At 37.0% G+C, this 26,843-nt stretch overlaps 1 protein-coding gene across 3 annotated transcripts in view; it reads right to left on the bottom strand.

Annotated features, from left to right (window-relative positions):
• Positions 1–20,544, bottom strand: part of LOC120537097 (neurite extension and migration factor-like) — a 519,487-nt gene extending 498,943 nt beyond the window's left edge. For all 3 annotated transcript variants that reach the window (XM_039765751.1, XM_039765752.1, XM_039765750.1), the window contains exon 1: positions 20,112–20,544. The gene's annotated coding sequence lies outside the window, so the exon portion shown is untranslated. The remainder of the gene's footprint in view (positions 1–20,111) is intronic.
• Positions 20,545–26,843: the final 6,299 nt, after the last annotated feature.

The following is a 26,843-nucleotide window of genomic DNA, read 5'->3' as shown; positions in this document are numbered from 1 at the left end:
ATGAAAATCACCCACAAACAATTATATAACTCATTAGGCAAAGGGTAAAATTATATCATTGTGTGGAGTCAGAGTTTTGCTAAGTATCACTGTAGTTGCCTTATCATCTAAGAACTTTTTATCAATATACATTTTATTTTATTGCAATAGAACTCTGAATTTCTACAAAATAGGCTAAACTTACAGCAACACACCTTATAGGATAGCCTTGGTCCTTGATTAACTGTTATCTCCACCAACTGAAACAAGCAGGTGAAGAGTTACTTTGGCGAGTTGTTTAACTATAGTGTTTTCTGTCAGAGACCTTGCAACAAGCAATCACATCTGTTAACACCCGTCACCATCTCATCCTTAAAGCCAAGCAACTACACTCCAAAACCATACTATGATCACCGTTATATAGCCTGGAGTCAAAATGCTGCCTGGCACAGACTCCTCTTTCTTTTTTTCAATTCTTGTGACAAATTTGGTAGTTCATAGTTCACTTCTACAGTCTAGTATTGACCTAAAAAATGTTAATTTTCAAAACAGAACCTCAAATTTCAACACATGACCCTGTCCTTTATGCCACTGAGAATACATTGAAAGGGTGACTTTAGTTTGCTATTATTAAAAGTTACCATTTGCCTTGACACTTCCTGAGAAAAAAGTAGGGGGATCCACTTTACAAAATAGCAGTGAGGTCATGGAGAGCTTGTGTGAGTATAAAAAGGCATCCATACCAACATACAACAGAACATGATTTAAGGCGGTCCCCTTTGATAGGGCAAACATTAAGCAATTCACCTATAAGAAATGGCTTTTTAAAATCAAATGATGGCTCAGAGGGTCAGAGATACCATAGGAGGCTGGAAGAAATTCCAAACAGATGTCCCTGTTATAAAAGGAAGACTGACACAGAACTCAGATATGATTCTGGGGCCTGACCAAAGGAGAATGAAAGTATGGTTAAAAGCTGGCTTGAGCCCAAGGGCATATTAGGTCCACATTCAAAAAATGAATCAGAGTAAAAGACTCCATTAGTAACAAAAAGGTAAAGGTCAAGTTACATAAAAGATGGGGGGTATGGTGGGGGGCATAGGGAGAGAGGGAAAGAGAGAAAGAGATATGGGATGTCAGAAAGGTAGTGCTTAGTGATGTGTTTTCTTGTCAAGCAACTTCACACAAGTAGACAAGATCAACAGACCACATAAATAGGCCCAAAGAGGTTGCAGGTTATGTTGTTTGGTCACTTTATTTGCAACATTTACTTCCACCTTCGTTAATTCCCTTCTGTTTAGTTATTTCATACATTTTTGTTTATTTTAGCCTATTTGGTGTTATTCTTGGTAAGTTGGTCTCCAAAATACCCCCTTCCTTTTAAATTTAAAGGAAGAAAAACTTCAGAGTAAGAAAAACAATTTAGAAATTAGGTTGAATTGCAGTTAATGAGTTACATATTAATTTGAAAAAGCCACATGTTTTAAACAGCACATACTTTCAGGATGAGTGCTTCTTACTTGTAAAGCTTCTTTTGCAAACCCCTAACTATTTACCTGGGCACTTGCCATATACAGATTTGTCCTGATGAAAAATAAATCCATATTTTTTTCCACTTCAAATGTAAACATTAATTTCTGCTCAGATTTTTTCATATTCTATAACTTACCAGCCTTTGCAGATGCACCCCTATGTTGTCAGTTACAATAAGGTAAATAAATGAGCGATCAGAATTTAAGGTTTTAACACATCAGAACACTCTAGACGAGAACAGGCCATTCAGCCCAACAAAACTCGCCAGTCATATCCACTTATTTCTTCCAAGAAAACATCAAGTCGAGTTTTGAAAGTCCCTAACGTCTTACTGTCTATCACACTACTTGATAGCTTATTCCAAGTGTCTATCTTCTTTGTGTAAAGAAAAACTTCCTAATGTTTGTGCAAAATTTACCCTTAACAAGTTTCCAACTGTGTCCCCGTGTTCTTGATGAACTCATTTTAAAATAACAGTCTCGATCCACTGTACTAATTCCCTTCATAAATTTAAACAGGTTTAAGGTTTCTTTATTTAGTCATGTTTACACATTTATACAGCATTGCTCAACATTATCCATACTACATTTACATGCAATATGGTAATTTTGTAAAATGTTGACATATCAAAAGACTAAATATAACAGCTTTAAAATAATACACTTCAGAATGTTAATCTAGTGTCATATAATTAAATTTGCAAGAGCCATTGTACTTAGAACTAGACCCATTATAAAAAAAATACAGTACTGCAATTTAGCAGAGTACTTGAGAATTTTCAAATCCAGTTATTGTACTTAATATTACAAAAACAGTTGCTAAATGATTGAATAAAAACTTCTGAACTACATAAGTATGCCAAATCTAACTTGCAAAGCACTTTGAGAAGTAAGTTATGTTCATGCTTTACAGTCTCCAGAGTAAAGGGTCACTTAATAGCCAAGGCTGTGCAATCCCAACCTCCCCAGCTGAGTTTTCTCTTGATGATTCAGTTACATTTTTGCTGCATAATCTTTAGAGATTCCCTCCAGGATAGAATCTTTCTATTCTTCTTTTGAGTTTTACCAAGAGTGCTCATTTTGTTGTGCCCTGCGCTTGGCACCTCATCCAGGGTTATCTGGGACAGGTTTACACTGTATACTGTCAAAAGTAAAGTTTGAAAAGTTCATGTCCACCACTTCGATGTTATGGGAAAATTGACATACAGATTTAATCTAGTTAAAAATTATTTACTTTTTTCAATGAAGATAATGATTTAGATTGAGTATGGAGTCTTGAAGTTTTGCAACTGTGAACATTTGATAAGTTCTTACCTAAATATAATCTTAATTTTTATGTACACATTGCTGCCATTCAGATTTAATAATCTATAAAATATATATATATATATATATATATATATATATATATATATATATATATATATATATATATATATATATATATATATATATATATATATATATATATATATATTAATATAACTGGCAGCCTTCAGGATAGCAGCGCAGATCCTTAGCCTCAGAGCCACAAATTCATTCACTAATTCATGCATGCATTAAATTAAACAGGGTGTACAGACAACATTAAAGCGTACTTTTCTGTTTTAGTCCACACAAGAAGGTCCAGTGTGTCAGAAGTGCAATTATATATATATATATATATATATATACATATACATATACATATACATATACACATACCTGTATATAAATCATCATAGAAAGACAAATAGCAGGCAGCAGAGAAGGAGAACAGTACAGGAGCTTAAGGGGAAAAGGTGTAAAATATCTGTAGCAGATCTTAGTGTTACCATTTAAGTTAAGGAGCAGCTGAAAGAAGAAGAAATTTTAAGAAAAAAAAAAGTTAAGGCAGCTTAGTAATCCCAAATCAAATTTTAATAATGAGGCCAGCGCAATGCAAGTCCTGTTGGATGTTGGACTTTTAGATGATGGTTTGGAAGAGCCAGTTGTCTATGAGGGCTACATCTGCAAGAGATGCCAGCTGATCCAGCACCTCGAGCTCAGGGTCACTGAACTGGAGGAGGAGTTGTCTGACCTGCATTGTAATAGAGAATTGGCAGACTTGGCACAGGGGTCCTTTAGAGAGATAGTGTGCACCCCCAAGGTGTCGCGGGAGGAGATTCCAGACCAGACAGGTAGGAATAGGTGGGTCACAGTCAGAAGGCGTAAGGTAAAGGGTGCACACTGTCAGGGGGCATCAACCCCAGAATTAGAAGTGTCTAACCGTTATCATGTCCTAGCGGAGCTGGACGGTGACTCTGATAATTCTGAGGTGGTAGGCAGGGTTGAGGAGCCCAAGGGCCACCTCAAAACCAGTTCCCAAAAAGAGAGAGGTAGTGATAGTTGGGGACTCAATCATTAGGGGGATTGAAGCGCAGGTGTGCTCCAGAGAGAGAGAGTCTCGCACGTGTGTTGCCTTCCGGGAGCACAGGTGGGAGACCTCCTGGAAGGGTGGATAGGCTCTTGGCCAGAGCGGGGTGGATCCAGTTGTCATTGTCCACGTTGGAACAAATGACATACATAAGGGTAGTCTGTCAGTTCTGCGATCCAAATTCAAAGAGTTAGGTACCAAGCTGAGGAGCAGAACTGACAAGGTAGTCTTCTCCGAAGTTCTGCCTGTGCCATGTGCCAGTCCAGGTAAGATTGAGGAGATTAGAAGGCTTAACAGTGGCTCAAATCTTGGTGCAGGGTAGAAGGGTATAGGTTTATGGGGCATTGGGACTCCTTTTGGAACAGATGGGACCTGTTCCGTGACGGGTTACATCTGAACGGAGGGGCACCAATGTATTGGGGAGGTGTATGTGTAGGCTAGTCGAGGATTGTTTAAACTAGGGAATGGGGGGGCAGGGAGTTTAGGACAGGCCAGATTTAGATCTATACATGGAAGAACAAACAATGGTGTAGAAATAAAAATGCATAGTAATGTAAATTTTAAGCAAACACGTAAAGATAGAAGGATTAACACATTAAAAATAGCTTGCCTTAATGCTAGAAGTATCAAAAATAAGGTAAGTGAGTTGGAGTTGTATGTAGCAGAGCATAATTATGATATTATAGCAATAACGGAAACCTGGCTAAATAACAAAGATGGGGATGAGTGTAACATAGAGGGATACACATTTTTAGGAAGGATAGACAGAACAGAAAAGGAGGTGGGGTTGCTGTTTATGCCAAACAGGAATTAAATGTAAGTCATCTTCAGTTGGATGATGAGCCCCATCTTAGTGAGGACATGTGGCTTCGCCTGGAAAATATTAGGGAAAAAGGTCTCATTTTAGGAGTGTGTTATAGACCACCCAATTCAGACAGTAATTTCAACACACATCTTTTTAGTAATATCAAAAGGCAAGTTTACAGGGGATATTATAGTCATGGGGACTTTAATTATCCAAATATTAACTGGGATAACCTTACAGATGGAGGAGCACAAGAGCAGGAGTTTTAGAAGTAATCAGTGACTGTTTTTTAACACAGCATGTTAAAGCACCAACAAGGGGTGAAGCCTATCTGGATTTAGTATTCTGTAATAATCAGGATAGAATTGAGGGTGTAGAGGTGATTGAACCACTAGGGTCAAGTGACCATAATGTAATACAATTCTCAGTATTTTGTAAGAGTACAGATGCAAAGACTAAAATTGTTAAGTTGAACTTTAGTAGGGCTAATTTTGAGCAGATGCACAAAGTCTAAGTAGGATAGACTGGGATAAGCTTTTAAATGTGGAGACAGTCGAGGAGCAGTGGAACAGGTTTAAAATGTTTTACATGTAATGCAGGACAGATACATACCTAAATTTGGAAGTAATAGGAAACTAAAAAATCTCCACGATGGATTAATAAAGATTTAAAAAGAAGTTGCAAAGGAAAAACTGCTGTATAAGGCATATAAGACTAATGACTGCAAAGAGAACATAGAGCATATGAGAACATGAGGGCAACCATTAAGAAGGATATCAGAGAGGCTAAAAGACAGTTGGAGAGGAATATAGCAGATAAGGCAAAGAAGACCCCAAGAGATTCTTTCAGTATTTTAGTAGTAAAAGAACAGTTAAGGAGGAGGTCAAGTTCATCAGGAATAGTAAAGGGAATTAAAAGATACAGACAATGAAATAGCAGATGCCCTAAACTTACATTTTTCTGAGGTGTTTACAAGTGAGCAAGTGGATAACCTGCCAGAGGTAAACGCAACTACTAAGGAGGTACTGAGGGATTTGGAAATTGTAGAGGGAGAAGTGCTGCTCAGATTAAATAAGATGAAATCAAACAAATCACCAGGCCCAGATAATATTTATCCTCGTGTTCTTAAGGAGGCTAGTGAGTACATATATAAACCCTTGACACATATTTTTAGGAAGTCACTGTGCACTGGAGAGATTCCAAAGGACTGGAAAATGGCAAATATCATCCCATTATATAAAAAGGGTGACAGGGCAGATCCAAGCAACTATAGGCCAGTAAGCTTAACAAGCATCACAGGAAAATTAATGGAAGGAATTATTAAGGATAAGATTGAGCACAAACAAGGACAGGAGTTATTCTGAACAGTCAGCATGGGTTCAGAAGAGGGAGGTCGTGTTTTACTAACATGTTGGAATTCTATGAGGAGGCAACAAAAGGATACGATCAAAGTGGAGCTTATGATATTATTTATCTGGACTTTCAGAAAGCATTTGATAAGGTGCCACATGAGAGGTTGGGCATCAAGTTAAAAGAAGTGGGAGTTCAGGGTGATGTTTTTAGATGGGTGCAGAATTGGCTCAGACACAGGAAGCAGAGGGTGATGGTGCGAGGAACCTCATCAGAACTGGCGATGTTAAGAGTGGTGTTCCACAGGGGTCAGTGCTAGGGGCTGCTATTTTTAATATATATAAATGATTTAGATAGGAATATAAGTAACAAGCTGGTTAAGTTTGCAGATGATACCAAGATAGGTGGATTAGCAGATAATTTGGAATCCGTTATATCATTACAGAAGGACTTGGATAGCATACAGGCTTGGGCAGATTTGTGGCAGATGAAATTTAATGTCAGTAAATGTAAAGTATTACACATAGGAAGTAAAAATGTTAGGTTTGAATACACAATGGGCGGTCAAAAAAATCGAGAGTGCACCTTATGAGAAGAATTTAGGAGTCATAGTGGACTCTAAGCTATCAACTTCCAAACAGTGTTCAGAAGCCATTAAGAAGGCTAACAGAATGTTAGGTTATATAGCACGATCTGTGGAGTACAAGTCCAAGGAGGTTATGCTCAACCTTTATAATGCACTGGTGAGTCATCTGTGTGCAGTTTTGGTCTCCAGGCTACAAAAGGACATAGCAGCACTAGAAAAGGTCCAGAGAAGAGCGACTAGGCTGATTCCAGGTCTACAGGGGTTGAATTATGAGGAAAGATTAAAAGAGCTGAGCCTTTACAGTTTAAGCAAAAGAAGATTAAGAGGTGACATGATTGAAGTGTTTAAAATTATGAAGGGAATTAGTACAGTGGATCGAGACTTGTATTTTAAAATGAGCTCATCAAGAACACGGGGACACAGTTGGAAACTTGTTAAGGGTAAATTTTTCACAAACATTAGGAAGTTTTTCTTTACACAAAGAACGATAGACACTTGGAATAAGCTACCAAGTAGTGTGGTAGACAGTAAGACGTTAGGGACTTTCAAAACTCGACTTGATGTTTTCTTGGAGGAAATAAGTGGATAGGACTGGCGAGCTTTGTTGGGCTGAATGGCCTGTTCTCGTCTAGAGTGTTCTAATGTTCTAATATAAACTCCTAAGCCAAAAAGTACAAGGATTTTGTGCAACGATTTTATGTGACGTTTTTATGTAACTTTTTTGCCACACTTTAAATCTGGCTTATTTTAAAACCTAAGAGTGCCAAGAGATTTAACCACACCCGGGCTGGAAATAAAAGACAAAGAGTAGGACAGCTGTTGTACAAGCTTTTAAATGTTCAAAGTGCCACGCAAGATGGCAGCAGCAGCAATCCAGCAGTTGATCAAGGTAAAAAAAAAACAAAAGAAAAAACTGTATTTGTTTGCCATTGTATCACCGTTTAAGAGGGTGTTTCGAGGAGCGACTGCGTCTCCTTGGGGTGCGTTCAGCCCCTCTTCACAACACGACCTGCAGACTGGCCACAACTGGGGGTTGCTAGCCACTTTATATAAACATAAACAAACAAAATATCCTATAACCTGCTTAATCCAATTAATGGGCATCGCTGAGGAGATGCAATATGTCCAGCAGCAAAGTTGAAAACAATCCAGGACAGGTGGTCAGTCCACTGCAGGACCTCATGTAATGAACTTTAAATAAGCAGTCCATTCATCTATTCATCTCATTAAACTTCTTAACACAATATCAGGGTTATGCGGAGAATACCCAGTCTATTTCAGAAGCATTCTGCGCAAAGGAGGAGCTACACTGCAAATGATGCTAGTCTGTCACAGAATTCCAGATTATTTAAACCTTTCCCTGTATTTATAATCATAACGTCATACTTTTATGGTGCTAGTACTGTGAAAAATTTCAACAGTGCTTGCTTCTTTCCTATACTGTATATGGGGATGCTGTCCTGCTACAGTCTGTTTGTTTCAGTGCTTTCCGAACTTTTGATGTCAAATATGCATACCCACAGACCATGGATACTCTACTGATCAGGAGTCAAGTACATTATGAAAGAAAATGTGCAAAAGAGTTTTATCATTTATAAGAGTACAAGGGAAAAAAAATTACAATGTCTGCTTCCTTTATGCCATTTTTATCTTGACACACAAGTAATTCTTTAGTCAAAGACTTATTTATAAAAGTTAATTCTGTATATCATATTATATTCTGAAATTCTAAGAAATTTCACTTCGATCAATCAAGAAAAGAAAGCAATGTAAATATCACGACTTCAAGACTAAATCCAAAAACAAAATCAAAACCTAACTACACAGTGAAATCAAGGAAATGCAGATACTGTACAAGTAACGAAACATTAATGTTTGTAAAGATGATGTACCAAGCATAAAGTGGGAGATGAAAACAATACAGGCAAATAAAAATCAAACAGGGTAAAAAAAATGAAAGATTTTGCTATTTACAAAAAAACCTGGAGACCTTTTATCCAACAAATCCCAAAGATTACACTACAAATATACGGATCAAATAATAACAAAAAATCCATAACGTGTAATAACATTCTCTCATATGTAATTTTCTTTATCCCTTTGCCCAGGCAAGAACAGTGCTGGTAAAAGGCTAAGCAAAGCAAGCCAGGTTACTTATTCCCACCAATGTTTCTTTGTTGGTCCTCGGGAATTTTAAGGGCAGCTGAAACACTAAGTAACTCCAGAATGCGAGGGTATGCCCCTGGATCTTCTCCTATTGTGTATTGTCTAGTACAGCTTTCATTAAAAATATCCACAGGCCAAAATTACTAGATGCTAATCCTTAATGGTCTTTTTTGATAGAATTCTTATGCTGGAGCTTTGCAGTTCTCTCTTTTCAATTTCATTTCTGTATTGTATGATCATTTTTTTTTTTAACTTTAATACTCTGAGTCAGACCTTTTTAGAGAGGGTTCAATACAAAAAAGCTGCTGTATACAAGAAGATTTACTGTATTTTTAAACAAATATAACATAAGGTTAAAAAAAACAATAAACTGATTTTAAGTTTGGGTAACTTTCTGCAAGCTTCTGAACGTTGTTTCATTTAGTGTATGTTCCTGTCTTACACTTTGCCCTACATTCAACAATCTATATCACCTCCCCAAAGCTCTGTAAAAGGAAAAAGATGGTTCAGTAAAATGATGAATGGTTGGATGGATGAATTAACGTATTCTTTTACTATCCTCACAAGATAAAGAAAATTACAAATATAAATAAGTCGATGGATGGACAAACCTTAAATATAAACTTAACAGATATAATAAACGGGACAAAAAAAAAAAAAAACAACTTAAAATGCTCTTAAAATAAATTATTTTAGCCTTGGTTCCAGATCACATCTGGGATGGTAAAGTTTCTTGTGTACAATTTGGGAATTCTTCTCATGTTTATGTGCACTATGTTTTCTGCCTGCATGTGTTTATAGTTCTTACTATGTGCACTCTTGAGCCCTGAATGTAAAAAAAAAAAAATCTGTATTTACTAGCGATTTAAATGTTAGTTTGCAACATTACCACACTACTTTTGAAAGTTTGCTTTCTTCTCTATCAGTTCTACATTTGGATTATGTTTTCACTACCTGTTTTAAGAATGAATGACTGTATTATTAAAATTAACTTTACAGAGTGTTTTTTTATTAAGATCCATCTTACCATACATGTATCATCAACAAAAAAAAATCTGTCTACGTAATCTGTTTTAGCTTATTTGGGGAAGGAAACCTAGAGTTACCTGTATTTTTAACATTTTCTCATCAGTGTGGTGATAATGCTTTTAGCACGGCATTCAAAATATGAAGTACTAGATAAGATCAAAAATAATGAAACTCATGTTGCTAAACAGACCTTACAAGGTAGTCAACCACACTAATAAATGATGAGAAAACTATTATTGTCAATACTAATATAGCCTCTTCTCTACCTACATTGACACACATTTCAAACGACAGCTGTGTTCTTTTTGTACAAGTTCTAAGCACCTCTTGGCACAGCTACATTTTATCATAATATACACTAAAAACTATACATTATTATACAATGATACAGTATCATTCCTTCAGAATATTCAGCATTTTCCACATATTTGAAGCATTTGTAAAGAACTTTATTAAAATATAAAAAAAATTGCAAAAACATATTTATTGATTATATTAATTTGTTATTTATTACATTATTAGTACGGGAGAACTGAATAGTAGCGCCTTTTTTTTTTAGCATTAGTATTTTCACTCTATGGAATATTGGCTCCATTTTTGGCTAAAGCCCTGTCTTGGTTCAGTGTGCATACACGGTCTGTTTTCCTCCAGACACCCTGGTTACTTCCTCAAGTCAAAGATGCACAGGTTAAGTGGACTACCATCTCTAAATTGTCCCATTACAGTGTTTGTAAGTAAGAATTAAAGAAGGTGTGAATGAACGATTTAAAGAGAGAACTGAATCTTTTAATGAACTTTTATGTTTATTATATGAATTCAATTACACTAGCTAAAAAAACAAGATAAAACTGGTAAATGCTACACTTGAAGGTGGTATGATACAGTCATAAGTTCTACTACATCACCGTGAAATCCATGGACTGGGTGGCAGCAATACCAGGCATAGAGAATACTGGCAATCTGACTCTGGTGTTTTTCACTTGGAATTACAGTGGGATGCAAAAGTTTGGGCAACCTTGTTAATAGTCATTATTTTCCTGTATAAATCGTTGGTTGTTACGATAAAAAATGACAGTTAAATATATCATATAGGAGACACACACAGTGATATTTGAGAAGTGAAATGAAGTTTATTGGATTTACAGAAAGTGTGCAATAATTGTTCAAACAAAATCAGGCAGGTGCATAAATTTGGGCACCGTTGTCATTTATTGATACCAAAACTTTTATAACTAATTATTGGAACTCAAATTGGCTTGGTAAGCTCAGTGACCCCTGACCTACATACACAGGTGAATCCTATAATGAGAAAGAGTATTTAAGGGGGTCAATTGTAAGTTTCCCTCCTCCTTTAATTTTCTCTGAAGAGTAGCAACATGGGGGTCACAAAACAACTCTCAAATGACCTGAAGACAAAGATTGTTCACCGTCATGGTTTAGGGGAAGGATACAGAAAGCTGTCCCAGAGATTTAAGCTGTCTGTTTCCACAGTTAGGAATATATTGAGGAAATGGAAGACCACAGGCTCAGTTCAAGTTAAGGCTCGAAGTGGCAGACTAAGAAAGATTTCAGATAGACAGAAGCGACGAATGGTGAGAACAGTCAGAGTCAACCCACAGACCAGCACCAAAGACCTTCAACATCATCTTGCAGCAGATGGAGTCACTGTGCATCGTTCAACCATTCGGCGCACTTTACACAAGGAGATGCTCTATGCGAGAGTGATGCAGAGGAAGCCTTTTCGCCGCTTGAGGTATGCTCAAGCACATTTGGACAAGCCAGCTTCATTTTCGAATAAGGTGCTGTGGACTGATAAAACTAAAACTGAGTTATTTGGGTATACTGCTACCTACAGTAAAATATGGTGGTGGTTCCATCATGCTGTGGGGCTGTGTGGCCAGTGCAGGGACTGGGAATCTTGTCAAAGTTGAGGGATGCATGGATTCCACTAAGTATCAGCAGATTCTGGAGACCAATGTCCAGGAATCAGTGACAAAGCTGAAGCTGCGCCGGGGCTGGATCTTTCAACAAGACAACGACCCGAAACACTGCTCAAAATCCACTAAGGCATTCATGCAGAGGAACAAGTACAACGTTCTGGAATGGCCATCTCAGTCCCCAGACCTGAATATAATTGAAAATCTGTGGTGTGAGTTAAAGAGAGCTGTCCATGCTCGGAAGCCATCAAACCTGAATGAACTAGAGATGTTTTGTAAAGAGGAATGGTCCAAAATACCTTCAACCACAATCCAGATTCTCATTGGAACCTACAGGAAGCGTTTAGAGGCTGTAATTTCTGCAAAAGGCGGATCTACTAAATATTGATTTCATTTCTTTTTTGTGGTGCCCAAATTTATGCACCTGCCTGATTTTGTTTGAACAATTATTGCACACTTTCTTTAAATCCAATAAACATCATTTCACTTCTTAAATATCACTGTGTGTGTCTCCTATATGATATATTTAACTGACATTTTTTATCGTAACAACCAACGATTTATACAGGAAAATAATGACTATTAACAAGGTTGCCCAAACTTTTACATCCCACTGTATAATCTTTTTCAAGGTATATATATATATATGGCTAAAGCAAGCTATATGGTTTAGAAGCACACCAACATAGGCCTAGTGCTGTTTCCATCCTTGGAGCTTCACAAGCACAAGGCATCTGATTAGTCAGATCTTGCGTGTTTTGAAAATGAAAATATACAATCAGTTATTACAGGTAGGCATTGGGTACAACAATATGCACAGTCCAATGTATGCAGAGTTTACTACAAAAAGTAATTACACAAGTGTAAAATATGGCCAGCTATCCCATCCAGAGAGATTATTACCTACTGCCTTTTAATGCAAAGATGGATTCAGATGCCTTAAAAATCTAAAGGGAAAAGTGGGTTTAGGAAATGGTTGGAGAGTTATCAAAATGCTGAAACACACAGTGGTGTTTTAAGAACAGAATAAACAAGATTTGGTAAAGGATGAATGGATTCCTTTATCAAAATTAGAATAACTTGATAGAATGTTTTCATATTTTTGAGTGTTCAAGCACATTGCTGCTTTGAAATACTGTATAAAATGTATACATTATTATACAGTCATATAAAAAAGTTTGGGAACCCCTCTTAATTCTTTGGATTTTTGTTTATCATTGGCTGAGCTTTCAAAGTAGCAACTTCCTTTTAATATATGACATGACTTATGGAAACAGTAGGATTTCAACAGTGACATTACATTTATTGGATCAACAGAAAATATGCAATATTCATCATAACAAAATTAGACGGGTGCATAAATTTGGGCACCCCAACAGAGATATGACATCAACTAGCCAACCCGCGGCGTACCATACACCGCATAATCAGGCCGATTTTTAATGATTTTTAAGTACAGGGAGAAAATTAACATTTGAAAAATCGGTAACGTAATAAATCAGCAAGAAAAGCAACATTGTAACAATTTTTCCGGAACGAACCAACACACAATCGTCCGTGACCGAAAACTGGCGGACCATCCTCACACCTTCTCCATCCAGACAGAGGGATGGGGGTGCACGGCGCGGAGTCTGGAACGGGAGGAGAGGAGAAGGACGTCCATTCAGCTCCGTCCGTCATGCTAGTCTGCCGATTTCTCGTTCAGTATACACTGCCCGCTCATGTGCCCACCTCCAACTCGTCACTTGAGTCGTCGTCTTTACACAGTCCAGATGTACCTGTGATTGACATAGACTTTTCATTGCTCTGTGCTGTTTTGGCTGCTTTTCTATATATAATCCACCTGACCACGGTAGTAGCAAGGTGGGAGAGGGGTGTGTACAAAAGGTTAGGATGCAAACAGTGGGAGCTTATGAGTCGCAACTAGTGGGAATTCCACGGTTTGCAGCCCAAATGGGGTTCAGCGGCTTACCCACGCCTCTCTGCGCCGGGTAGACACACGCTCAATGTCATGCATAATTATTTATTGAATGCTAAACACTTCTGGAAAGACACGGTTGTCTAAAACAGGTTGGTGTGAGAATACAACAGTAAGCGAATGAAAAGATGGAACTCTGGAGAGAGCAAAATACAACACAATAGTGAACCCGCGGCATAACAAACGCCGCATAATTATTTATTGATGGTTGAACACTTCTGGAAAGACACAGTTGTCTAAAATGGGAGGGTTTGAGGATACAACAGAAAGTGAATGAAAAGATGGAACTCTAGACTTTTCATTGCTCTGTGCTCTGTGTTTCTATATATAATCCACCAAGACACCCGACCACGGTAGTAGCGAGGTGGGAGGGGGGTGTGAACAAAGTGCAGGAGCATCTAAGAAGACGCATGCTTGTCGCGGATGCGAATTGCCGTATATAGCGTGTAAAACAGTTTGCTATGGTGCACGCGGTCGTGCATCGTAACCGAAAAGTCGGTTTTTAAAGACTGCTTACTTCATTGTGCTTTAACCTCAGTTGTAAAGGATTGTTTTAAGGATCCCATGGGATACCCCTCGCAAACCGTTTCAGACGCTGCATATGGCGATTCACCTCCGCGAGAAACATGCCTCTATGAAAAGTCAACGTAGCTCGGAGGTGCATGACACGCACATGACATTAACCTGACCTGCACTGCATGTGGCCTCTACGACAGATGAATATAAATGACGCCATTTTTTCTGTGTCATCGCGTCTGAGTTGGTTGGTGTGGCCCTGCGAGTTGTCGTCGTATCCAATGGTCTTGGAGTTGGTGGGTGTGGCTCCTCCCTGTGTGCGCCATAGGTGTCTCACTTGTCGGCGGCTTAGTGAATCCACACCCCTTCCGGCGTGCTTTCCATGGTTGTCTTGCCTTAGTGAATATATATATATATATATATATATATATATATATATATATATATACATATATATATACTCAGCAAAAAAAGAAATGTCACGACTGTGTATTTCAACAATAATGTTTTAAAAATCCAAATAACTTTACAGATCTTCATTGTAAAGGGTTTAAACAATGTTTTCCATGCATGTTCAATTAACCATAATCAATTAATTAACATGCACCTGTGGAATGGTTGTTAAGACCTTAACAGCTTACAGAAAGCCCAGGGTCCCTGCTCATCTGCGTGAGCGTGCATTAGGCATGCTGCAGGGAGGCATGAGGACTGCTGATGTGGCTAGGGCAATAAATTGCCATGTCCACACTGTGAGACGCCTAAGACAGCGCTACAGGGAGACAGGAAGGACAGCTGATCATCCTCGCAGTGGAAGACCACGTGTAACACCACCTGCACAGGATCGGTACATCCGAATATCACACCTGGGTGACAGGTACAGGATGGCCACAACAACTGCTCGAGTCACACCAGGAACACACAATCCCTCCATCAGTGCTCAGACTGTCCGCAATAGGCTGAGAGAGGCTGGACTGAGGGCTTGTAGGCCTGTTGTAAGGCAGGTCCTTACCAGACATCACCAGCAACAACGCCGCCTATGGGCACAAACCCACCTTCGCTGGAACAGACAGGAGTGGCAAAAAGTGCTCTTCACTGATGAGTCACGGTTTTGTCTCACCAGGGGTGATGGACGGATTCGTGTTTATCGTCGAAGGAATTGAGCACGTCTGGGACCTGTTGGATCACAGGGTGAGGGCTAGGGCCATTCCCCCCAGAAATGTCCAGGAACTTGCAGGTGCCTTGGTGGAAGAGTGGGGTAACATCTCACAGCAAGAACTGACAAATCTGGTCCAGTCCATGAGGAGGAGATGCACTGCAGTACTTCAAGCAGCTGGTGGCCACACCAGATACTGACTGGTACTTTTGATTTTGAGCCTCCCTTCATTCAGGGACACATTGTGAAACATTTTTAGTTTATGTCTTATGGTGTTGACTCTTTTAGTGTTCATACAAATATTTACACATTAAGTTTACTGAAAGTAAAAACAGTTGAAAGTCAGAGGACGTTTCTTTTTTGCTGACTGTAGATACTTAGTTGCACCCCCTTTTGCAAATATGACAGCCTCTAGACGCCTCCTATAGCCTTTGATGAGTGTCTGGATTCTGGATGGAGGTATCCTTGACCATTCTTCCATACAAAATCTCTCCAGTTCAGTTTAATTTGATGGCTGCCGAGCATGGACAGTTTGCTTCAAATCATTTCATAGATTTTTCGATGATATTCAAGTCAGGGGACTGTTCCAGAACATTGTACTTCTCCCTCTGCATGAATGCCTTTGTAGGTTATCGTTTTGGGTCATTGTCTTGTTGGAATATCCAACCGCTGCGTAACTTCAACTTTGTGACTGATGCTTGAACATTATCCTGAAGAATTGGTTGATATTGGGTTGAATTCATCCGACCCTCGAATTTAACAAGGGCCGCAGTCCCTGAACTAGCCACACAGACACACAGCATGATGGAACCTCCACCAAATTTGACAGTAGGTAACAGTAGTTTTTCTTAGAATGCGGTGTTTTTCTTCCGCCATGCAAAGCGCTTTTTGTTAAGACTAAATAACTCAATTTTTGTCTCATCAGTCCAAAGCACTTTGTTCCAAAATGAATTTGGCTTGTCTAAATGAGCATTTGAATACAACAAGCGACTCTGTTTGTGGTGTGAGTGCAGAAAGGGCTTCTTTACCATCACCCTGCCATACAGATATTCTTTGTGCAAATTGCGCCGAATTGTAGAACAATGTAAAGATACACCATCTGCAGTAAGATGTTCTTGCAGGTCTTTGGAGGTGATCTGTGGGTGGTCTGTAACCTTTCTCACAATCCTGCGTGTATGCCGCTCCTGTATTTTTCTTGGCCTGCCAGACCTGCTGGGTTTAACAGCTGCTGTGCCTGTGGCCTTCCATTTCTTGATCCCATTCCTTACAGTTGTAACTGACAGTTTAAACCTCTGAGATAGCTTTTTGTAGCCTTCCCCTAAACCATGACACTGATCAATCTTTGTTTTCAGATCTTTTGAGTGTTGCTTTGAGGATCTCATGCTGTCACTCTTCAGAGGAGAATCAAAGGGAAGCACAACTTGCAATTGGCCACCTTAAATACCTTTTCTCATGATTGGACACACCTGTCTATGAAGTTCAAGGCTTAATGAGCTAATCCAACCAATTTGGTGTTGCAAGTAATCACTATTGAGCAGTTACATGCATTCAAATCAGTAAAATTACAAGGGGACCCACATTTTTGCACAGCCAGTTTTTCACATTTGATTTAACTTCATATAACTAAATACTGCTTCACTAAAAATCTTTGTTCAGAAAACACCCTAGTACTCAGATGTTCCTAGGAGATGAAAGACATACCACTGGTATGTTTTTTGTTGAAAGTAGAGTAAATTATTATGCAGGCTGAGAGGGGTTCCCAAACTTTTTCATATGACTGTGTACAAAAGGTATGTGCTATAAATTATTACAGGATAACTTTTAGTATACATTTTGCAGTTAAATGCCATACAGCAAGCCTTAAGGATTCGGATTATAACTATAAGAAAGAATAACACTTATCGATTAAGATTAAATTTTCCTAAAAATGAGATAAAGAATGTTGTAAAACTTAAAGGTATTTAAATTAAAGAAAACTGCTCTTCTTGCATAGCTGAGTATTTGGGGATATTCAATCTGCTTGCTTTAATGTATTGTGTTGCGTAATTTAATAGCATCCAGCAAGTTAAAAATTAACTACAATGCCTGGTTAGACCAAAATCGTTTTTACTAAATTCTCAGAGGTTTTGGTTCCACAAAGGGTTGCACTACTGCAGCTTTAAGAATGTCGATCAGTTAGAAGTTATTCAGTTAAGTAATTCTAGTGCAGTCCTTTGTCCTATTTCAATACATGCTTTTCCAGTTCAGGCATCCCCTCCCCCAAACTGTGACACTGCTCAAACAGTTCAGTGCCATTTCTCCTCCACTTTACTTTACAATCAGCTTTTTTCCAAACCTTCTCTACTATTGACTAAAGGGTGCTGAAATGGGTGCTGTTGCTTTTATAAAAATAAAAAAAACTATTAGGAACTGTGAGTCACATCAGCTATTTTTATGAACTGCTTCTTTAAAAGTCACAAAATATGAATTTTGATGAGGCAAACATTTTCCTCAACATATATGAAAAAATTAGTCATGAGATCCACAACTTGTCTGCTTAATTAAACTAATTTACTAAATCTGAAAAACAAAAAATGTATAAGTTGAAGTATTGGATTCTAGGATTTTCAAAGATTAAAAAAAAAAAAACTTTACCAAAACTGAAATGCAAACATTTAACTAATGATATTATGCAACTTTAAAAATCATTTCAATGAAATAGATAAAAATTTAAAATACTTGTATACATCCTAACAGCACCATGCTGGAAAACAGACTTCAGAAGCACTGGGAGAATAACAAAAGTTTCCAGGGCAGCCCAGGCTGAAATGTCAGCCAGTGATAACCCTCCTGATATTACTCCAGTACAGTCTGGACATGAAAGACAGCAGGAAATATGAGAATTACAAAAATGTTACATCTAATTTTATAATACCATACATTTTAAACATTTAATAACTATTGCACAATAAGGAACAACAAGATTAAACCTATACTGTTAACTGTATATGCATTGATTACAACAGCAGAGATCACCTTTGCATACATCAGCACAAAAACTTTTCAACTATAACTTTTTTGTTATTAGAGTGATTTGTAATTGATTCATTTCCATATCCACACATGTTCAGTATTGTAGTATGCAGTAACTTTAGACAAATTAAACTGTTATTTTCAGTTATTTATTTGAATAAATACCAATAACTGCATGTCACCTACACAAGAATCATTAGAAAATAACTCTCTTAAAACCATATAAATGTACCACATATAAGATGAAACTCCATGATGCATTACCAAGCATCACTGTAAAATGTGTTAAAATACAAATCTTTATAACATTTTAACATCATTGCACCTGAAAGCAAAAACAAATGCCTAGTTACAAAGAGTGCAAAAATGACTAGGCCTCATTGAAGAACGTAAAAAGTTCTGAAGTCCAGCATGTGTTTTCCTCTTTGAGAGCTGTGTAAAGTTTTCAGAAAATGTGTTTTTGAATTTTTCTGGTCAATTTTATATCCTTTATTTAAAACTATATCTTTAGAAAAATCAAGCAGTAATATGCAAGAAACCCTTCTCAATTATTTCTGAAACAATGCCAATAAATCAACATATTATAATAGTATATATATTAAACATATTCAAATTATATATATATATATATATATATATATATATATATATATATATATATAAACGATTTATATATTCTAAAACTCAGTTTATAGCAGAAAAAAATGACTTTATTCAAGCTGGCAAGCCTAAAAACTAAACAGACTGCTTCATATTTGGATTAGTTTTTTTTTCCCCGTCTCCATGTGGCCTATTTAGCTTTATGTTGAGGGTCCAAATATATATATATATATATATATATATGTGTGTGTGTGTGTGTGTGTGTGTGTGCGATCTGCATGAAAACATTTTTCTGATATTCTGATAAATTATTACATTTATTTACACGTTTATATAGTCATTTTTTATTTTGTGAAATTTGCATTCTCGTGCACTAATAACACTGCATTGTGCTGCATCCTGTCAGCTGTCAAAGCAAATATTTTCTCTCGATCCGCATCTAATTACAGATATTACTATTTTAATGGCTACAGCTCTTTATGGACGTATGCAATGCTATGCAACTGCACTCTTAGATAATCCAGGGACGCCAAGAAAATGACTGTTTACTACAATGTGGATAATATGGCATATTTTCACTTAAATCTAACTGTAGCAAAAATACTTAAATCGACTATTTCTTACTCGCTTAGACGCCACAAAACAAAACTGACACTGAACATAAATTAAACACATGTACATCATAATGTCAAATTAGCAATACACTTCAGTGAATAATACCTCTACCAATGGTTTAGTACAAAATGTCATTACTGTTTTAATAACGCTCTTAATAAAACGTTGTAGCCAGATAACGTGTTTTTCGTGTCTTCACACGTTCAGCGTTCTACGTGCTACGTTTCCGAACGTGTAGCTTTAAAATCATTAGAAAATGCAATAAACAACACCGGAATGTTAGTGAAAGTGACAGGTTAGAAGCAAGTGATGCAATAATAGGAAAGTTGCCTATAACGTATTTCATCACATTCCCTGTAAAAATGAATGAAAAGGCCTTGCTGTGCATGTGTGGTGGTGTATGTGCAATTCCCCCTAAGGATAAAACACACGCTCCAAACGAAAATGCATGTACTCACCTCTGATAGCACCCAAACCTCGCTCGTCTTCCCCTTCGCCCTGAATTACCCCCCTCCTCCTTTGCAGAATGACAAAAATATATTTTCCTCAGTCCAGCCACTTCTCCATGATTATTTCAGCCTGGACCTCTAGTATCAGCAGGTGGACGCGCCTCCTAACGATGATGGAGCCAGCGCATTTCTCCTCTGCTGCAACTCCATTTTATTTTACTGCTTTCCTCTTGTACCACGAAAGAAACAACGACTTATAACATTTCCGTACGGAGATCGATTTCTTTGTGTTTAGCTTCCGTAATGCCTTTTTAGCCTCCAGTGTGCTTATTTATATTGCGATCCCTTCACTAATCTGCCATCCTAAAGGTGCTGGATGCTGCCATTGTTACAGTGATTTTTTTCTTTTTTCTTTTTTTTTTTTTTTTTTTGCAGCTGGGCCCCTTTCAGACGCGCGCTCCGACCTGTCATAAAGAGCGCGCCCACGGACTAGTGACGGAAACGCGCTTTTGGTCGCGCACGCTCTTTCCATAACAGGTGCCACAAGGGCTTGTACAGCACGCGTTAAGAGCGTTTTTGGATTTAAAGTTGCATTACCAGTATTTTCACAAAAAAGTTGAGGTACGTAGGGTTTTCCATAGAAGTACAAACTAGAAATAACGTTCTTAACATTTCCAGAGAGGAAGAGGCCAATTCAGCCATTAAAAATAGGGTCTATGTAGCCTGTCCCGTGGTGATACCTATCATCCAGGGAGGGAAGACCTTGTCACTGCTGCTTCCAGTCATTAACACTGGCCACATCTTTGAGCTACTTTTTGTATGAAAATGTGCTATATAAATAAATGTTGTTGTTGTTGTTGGATTATCAAAAGTAAAATTGGTGCAAATCCCCTTAAAACTTTTTTTGAAAAATAAAGTTTGCAATCTTAAAGTATTTTCTCTCAAAGCAAATAGGAAGTGTTCAGAACCCAACATATTCCGTTTGAATGGTGTTCTTTAATGCAAAATAGAATATTTCTATTACAAAGCCTAGACTATTACTGTGATTTTGTATGTTACAGCTTAAAATAGTTTATAAGACACATGGAAACTAAGAATTAGATTAGATTAAATAAACTTTATTATTTCACCCTAATAGCAGCAACTCACACAAAAGGGAAAGACCAATTAAACAGAAATTCAGCCAGTGGTAACATTTGACAGTCTTCAGATTAAAAGTCAACAATCACCCTAAATGAGTGTTTTTGATCAGGTGAAAATGGGCATGGAGTGCACATTATTTGAGAAGCAAAGCAAATAGTAAAAAAGCTAAACTCACTTTTACAAATGAGAGAACACCAATGCAGTCCATCAGGCTCATTTACTGTATTTACCTAGTCCCCAAGTTGCTCCAAACTGACACTTTTTTTAAGAAGTCATCTGTGTCTCTGCTTAAGTGACATGATTCAGCTCCTGATTCTGAAGACACTTACTAGTTTACTTATTGCAATGCAGGCCCGGGTCACAAGAAAACTAGAAAATCAATTTAGTAGTAGTAGTAGTACTGTTACATGTATAGGGTTCAATGAAGGTCTTAATATTATTTTCAATTTTCTCCTATCTCCAAATAATTTGTTCAGTTACACAGTATACTCCCAGTTCCTGAAACCTTGTGTAAAAAAAAAACCAATGAAAATTCAAGTACAGTTAGACATAAAAACAAGATAAACTCAGTTTAGTTGCAATAGATTCACTGTTAGGCTTGTTATACAAATGTTTGCCCATCAAATAGTTTACAGGTTATAAGTAGGTTTGTATAATGGGATTTACGTGTGTTTGTATCTGTATGCACCTGTATTTTCTCAAGAGTACAATACAAAAAATAAGTTTTAACTCATATCAATGTATGTGTGACTGATTAGCTTTGAACGCTGAAGAAAAATCCAGAAAAAGTGAATTAAATAATTCTAACATAGATCACTTCCTTCTACTTGCCTAAAGAACTATACAAATTATCAAACTGACTATAGTACTCAAATTATTTTAGTATATCTTGACTATTATATTAATGTATTTTTACTTTTTTTCTCCATGTTGTTTTTTATTTCTATTTGGTCTAGGTAATTAGATTTCTTCCATTTACATGTTTGGTCAAACCTGCAATAAAAAATTGATCACAGAAAAAATGAAAACTTAAGAAAAGGAACTGCTAGAATAATGAGTCAGACCAGACAAAAATGTCTTTACACCTCACTTGGATAAACTATTTTAGCATTTTATAAGATACAAAAATCAAATATAAGCCTTTTCTAAAGACATAAAAACTGCCACAATAAATGCTGCAGAATAACTGGCTAATATGTTTTCCTGTATAAATCTTGATCTTCAGAAAATAGGCTATTTACTTCCTCAAAGACCTGCTGCACAACCCTTTAGAATCATCTTGTGCAGTTCTCTGACTCTTAACTTAATTAAACTTTTTGATCAAGTTAGTTTTTAAGACAAGACTCCATCTATCCTTAGGGTTAGACAGAGGGTAATGAACCACCTCTTCTCTTTTGCTTTTTAAAAATGTTTTACCTGCACTAACTTTTTAAAGCATACTCCAGTTTTCATTAACATTATTATATTGTATCAACTCCTGTTTCAATTTAATTCTCTTACTACAGTGCATTGTTATCTATTCCAACTGCTTTTTAGTGTTACTTTTTCATTCTTGATTAAACTTTAGGTAATTATAAAATTATACTCATCGGTTTCAGGATTTTGTTATTATTTTGTAAACTTGCTTGCTTTGTAAAGTGCTTTATGATGATGAATGAAAAAAGAAGTTCAGATTCATGTAAAATTTAATAGAAAAAGCAGTTAAGAAAAGTCAGCACATGAAAAATTGATTAATCTTTGGCATTGACATTCCTTCATCCATCAATTTATTTTCATAACCTTCCTGAAGTCTATCTTGGGTACCGTTAGTTTGACTTTGTGTTAAACGAGTGCCAACTCATGGAGTCCCAAATGAGCCGTATTAACTGCATTGTCAGAGAGCATCAGTTACGGCACTATGGCTGTGTGGCATGATTCCCCAAGGCTAATCTGGCTCAAGGGATCCTCTTTGCTGAGGACCTCAGCAGCTGGACCAGGCCAATGGGACCTCCACGTAACACTTGGCTGCAGCAGATAAATACTCATTTCTGGAGGGTTGCCAACCGGAATCCTGAGGTGTTTCATCGTGTGGTGGGTGCAGCAACACGCTGTGCCAATACATGCTCCCCAACCTGACCTGACCTGACCTAAAGCTAGACTTAGACTTTACACAGGGACTTGACCTGTAGGACTAGCTAACTATACTGGTGTTTTGTTTTTTTTTAGTTTTTTCACCACAAGGTTTCCAGAATTGGTAGCATAACTAAGCGTGTCCTGCAGAAACAGGAAACAGTAGTACAACACTTAAGCTGATTTGTGTTTTTGTATTAAATAAAATACAGTTACGTATTTTAAAACATTTCTGTTTACAATGGTACAAATGAGATATTTTGGTATATTTTTGTTTATTACAGCAATGTGAATTAGAAGTGTGTTGCATTTTGGTTTGGCATGCAAGTAATAAATTCATGATATTCCATAAAAGTGACAATGTTCTTACTGTTACCTGTTTCAAGGTCTCTCAGGAAGGTCGTTTCTAGTGAAATGGTATCATGCAGTGATTGTTTTTTCATTCCTTTGTTAAAAGTTGTCCTTAATTTTTGTTACCTAATGATACCTTATGATATCTTTAGACTAAGGAAAATTTTTATTATCACAAAAATTGATGACAAAAAAGACAAAGGGCACCAAAACAACATGAATAAGTTTTATTAAAACATGTATAGTACAAAGCTGTTGTTTCCTAAAATGAATGCAATGTATAGTACATACAATGAGAAAATAAGAAAAGCCTAGGTTCCTAAACAGTAATCCTTCCTTTCTGCTCACATTCCCTTCATTCTGGATTTATCCTCTAAGTTTAGCCCTTGTCTAACTCTGACCTCTTGTCACGAATTTACAGATTGTTTTTACATATTTATTCCTTGTAATATTGTATATTTTCATTTTTTTATTTAATTTTGTTTTATTGCAGTGCCATTTTAACTGCTATTAGTGTCACCATTTTCCCTTCTGCGTTTTCAGGTTGCAATGCTGTTCACTAAACATGTGGCCCATGTGATCTGTGTCAAGAGCCCTGACATTGTACTTAGAAAGCATTGTCAGCGCTCAGAGAAGGTTAGCAATACTATTTTGAGTTGAGAGGAGGCATTGCCATAAACACAGTCTCCTTTCTCATCCACATTTCAGGGGGACACCAACCAGGTGTGGACTGACTTCTCCATCCCAATAAATCCCTCCTCTGTGAATTAGTATGTAAACTCATCACCAAACTGAAGGTTTTTGTTCATTAAAGAACCCACATCTGAGGAGGACAACAAAACTCTTGGAAACAATATTTTTCTTTGGAAACTCTTTTTGATTTTTGAAACATTTTCATTACAACAACAATTCATATGTTATGATTTATTGTTGTTTTTGTTCATTTTGAATTGGTTTCTTATTTGTATATTATTTCTATTGATTTTGTTTAATATTGGTCAATTATATACTTTCTCTTTATGTCTGCATATATTCCATGTACGTTGTGGGTGGTTCCCCAAGAGGCAGGGCCAGCCTGACATTACAAATCCTAAGTCCTCCCTCAGATTATTTAAGCCAAACTAATTGGAGCTCAAGCAGTTATTCATTGTTGTGTAATGTTGGAGTTTTGTACATGTTGCTGTTTATGGTTGGATATTTATTGTTATTGTTGATCTCTGTCTTTCTTTTAATGGATTCTGATCACTGGACTATGATTCGAGACTTTGTTTGTAGTGGATTGCCTTTTAGGCAACTCATTTCTACTTCATTTGCTCTTTTAAGCTGCTCTTTGTATTTTTGAAAATGTTTTTATTATTAAATCTTATTTTTATAAAGATTCTTTGCTTGCTTTGTTTATACAAGCAAAAGATTCACAGTTCCCCTTCTCCTTCTGGGGTTTTAATTTTAGATTTTGAATTGTTTTTCCAGCTCTTCATTTTTGGACATGCTGCAGCTGAAGCCAGCAGGTTGCCTTGGGGCTCAGTCGATGTTCAGGTTGCCGCTGCTAGATACACCAGGTAGGTTTCTGGCCTGATTTGTAGCTTATTTTAGAAGCCTCACTCCTATTTTACTCTGGAGGAAACTCCATTCATTACCAAAACAGCTTAAGCCATCGTTTTGTACCCTTATGTGCTTTTATTTTTTGATTTCCATTCCTTTTTTAAATTTTTAAACAAGTTTGTAATGCTGAGCCCCCTCTTTTCAGACTGTCTCTGTCTAGTTTGTTTCCCCACATAACACGTGATATCATCATGTTCTACCTATAAACATGGTGGTGCTATTATGTATATATCCTATATTATGATAAATCTTAAAAACTTATCTTGCAGTTATTCTGAACATTGACTTTTGATAATTGCTATTTTGTCTCTGCTCTTTCGTTCCATTGCACAATACCTTCCAGCTTTGACTACAACATGCATGCAATCTGAAAGTCCTTTAAACCCAGTCCCAGAACCACTTGCTGACAACCTGTGAGAAGTGTTTTCAGGCCAGCTGGTAACCACGAACAATTCTGTGTGTTCCCTTCACAACAGATATATACTGGGGAGAACTAGATTGGCTGTTCTCCTTAGGAACCTAGTGAGGTCACAGTAGGACCCTCTAGTGGCTTGGGGAATTCCAACATGAACATATCAACACATCCCTAACCCTTCACAAGTCCTACGCCAGAAATAAAGTTAAAGTTTTATGTTTATAAAAACACATTTATGCTTTCCATTGTGCTTTACTGTTGCTATTTTTTTTTTCAAAAATCTGTACAGGACCCTGAGATTGTCCACAATGGACAGCAATATACATACACAATCACACATACAACAATATATTGTATAATACACAATTAAATATGGATTTAAATGATTGCATTCTGTTTTTATATATAACACAGCCTCCTAACCTTTATGCATTTTTAACTAATAATTTTGCAAAGAAGGTGCCACATGCATGCATTTAGTCAATAAATATTGCATATTTTTAATATGTCCTGTATGGATTCATATTTTGCATTACACCTGTGTCATGCTTCCCAGGGATAACCTTGGATTTCCTATTAATGTTTAGGAAGGTAGTAGTTTGTAATCAATATTATATTAAGTTATTTATTTGTTTGTTTGTCTGTTTGTTTTCTCTTGAGATTCTGTGAACTGTTAGTTTCTACTTGGAGATAAATAAAGTATATCTATCCTATCCTATCCCATCCTACTCTGTCTGTATTTGTTTTTCATCAAATATAATTGTGTCAATTTATTACTGAATAAATCATTTGGAGTAATTTTACTTCCTATATCTATCAAAAAGAAGGAGTTACCTGCTGTGTATTTTCTATGGACGTAGCCTTAGTTATAAACACTTAAGTCTCGGTCACAGGCAGAAAATGAAAACACTCTTATTTTCTCAAAGACAAAAATGTCACTACAGTCTATCAGAATTATTATGCTGCTGTTTACCAACTAATCAGTTTATCAAGCAGCATCATCTTTAGACATTACAATTTGGCATTTATCTTTACAAAGCAATAGCAGAAAGACCTCCCCTAGCAGGAAGTGCTGACAATTTATGCTACTGTATGAGATGGTATGTATGGTATTGCATGTG

This window comes from Polypterus senegalus, chromosome 10, assembly GCF_016835505.1.
Source record: "Polypterus senegalus isolate Bchr_013 chromosome 10, ASM1683550v1, whole genome shotgun sequence".
NCBI lineage: Eukaryota > Metazoa > Chordata > Cladistia > Polypteriformes > Polypteridae > Polypterus > Polypterus senegalus.
Note: the sequence above shows the minus strand (reverse complement) of the source record. Positions and strands in the feature narration are given on the sequence as shown.